Genomic DNA, 1,707 nt, shown 5'->3' with positions numbered 1-1,707 from the left:
GAGGGGCAGAGAGAGAGAAAAAGAGAAGCAGACTCCCTGCTGAGCAGTGAGCCAGATGCGGGGCTTGAACCCAAGACCCTGAGATCATGACCTGAGCTGAAGGCAGATGCTTAACCAACTGAGCCACCTAGGTGCCCCAACAAGTGCCCTCTTTAATACCCATCCGCCATCCAGCCCATCCCCCACCCACCTGTTTCCATCAGCCCTCTCCATCGTTCAAAGTCTCTTACGGTTTGTTTCATTCCCTCCTTTTTTCTTTTACCCCTTCCCATATGTTCATTTGTTTTGTTTCTAAAATTCCACATATGAGTGAGATCATAATGGTATTTGTAATTCTCTAACTTATTTCATTTAGCATAATACACTCTAGCTCCATCGTGTCCTTGCAAATGGCAAGATTTCTTTTTTTAATGGCTGAGTAACATTCACATATATATATATATCACATGATTTTCTACTGTACATATGATTTTGCAACTTGCTTTTTAAGAAAAATTGTAGCAAAAAAAAAAAACAAACACATGAAACACATGTGTTTGTGTGTCATCCTTGCCAGGGCCATGCTAATCTTCTCTGTATCATTCCAATTTTTACTATATGTGCTGCTGAAGCAAGTACCATTCATAGACATTAAGTCGCCTCCACCTCTTGGCTGTCATGAACACTACTGCCACGAACATGGGTATGCAAACATCTTTTTGAGATCCTGTTTTAATTTTTTTTTTTTGTATACATGCCCAGCAGTGGAATTGTAGGATCATATGATAATTCTATTTTGACCTTTTTCAGGAAACTCCTACCTGTTTTCCCTGGTAGCTGCACCATTTTACATTATCACCAACAGTGCACAAACTTTCCAATTTCTCCTCATTCTAGCTAACACTTGTTATTATCTGTGTTTTGGGTAGTGGTCATCCTAATGTGTGTGAGGTGATATTTCACTGTGGTTTTGGTTTGCATTTCCCTGAGGATGAGTGATGTTGAACATCTTTTCATGTGCTTGTTAGACATTGTACACCTTTGGAGAACTGTCTGTTCAAATTCTTTGCCCATTTTCAAATTGGGTTATTTGGTTTTTGTTATTGAGTTTTCAGAGTCCTTTTTATATTCTGAATATTAACTTTTTTCAGATAAATGGTTTGCATATATTTTCTCTATATGATTGCCTTTTCACTCTTGATTCTTTTTGTTGCTGTTGTTCACCGAAAATTTTAAGTTTGATGTGGTCCCACATCATTTGTCTATTTTTGCTTTTGTTGCCTGTTCTTTTGGTGTTATATCCAAGAAATCCTTATTAAATCCAATGTCATTGAGCTTCCTTCCTGTTTTCTTCTAGGAGTTTTATAATTCCAGGTCTTCTATTTAGGTCTTTAATAGATTTTGAATTAATTTTTGTATATGGTGCATGCAACTTGCTTTTTGAACTTTTTTTTAAAGATTTTATTTATTTATTTGACAGAGAGAGACGCAGCGAGAAAACGAACACAAGCAGGGGGAGTGGGAGAGGGAGAAGCAGGCTTCCCGCTGAGCAGGGAGCCCGACACAGGGCTCCATCCCAGAACGCTGGGATCATGACCTGAGCCAAAGGCAGATGCTTAAGGACTGAGCCACCCAGGCGCCCTGCTTTTTGAACTTCTTTACTCTTTGAGATTTACCCATGTTAGTACAAGGAGTTCTAGCTCACCTACTGCCACTGCTGACAAAAAG

At 39.2% G+C, this 1,707-nt stretch overlaps 1 non-coding gene across 1 annotated transcript; it reads right to left on the bottom strand.

Moving 5' to 3' along the window:
- Positions 1-512: 512 nt before the first annotated feature.
- LOC121101369 lies at positions 513-618 on the bottom strand. Its single transcript, XR_005833363.1, has one exon. It is a non-coding gene; the product is annotated as a U6 spliceosomal RNA (small nuclear RNA).
- Between the last annotated feature and the right edge of the window lie 1,089 nt (positions 619-1,707).

Source organism: Ursus maritimus, unplaced genomic scaffold (assembly GCF_017311325.1).
Source record: "Ursus maritimus isolate PB19 unplaced genomic scaffold, ASM1731132v1 scaffold_7, whole genome shotgun sequence".
Lineage (NCBI taxonomy): Eukaryota > Metazoa > Chordata > Mammalia > Carnivora > Ursidae > Ursus > Ursus maritimus.
Note: the sequence above shows the minus strand (reverse complement) of the source record. Positions and strands in the feature narration are given on the sequence as shown.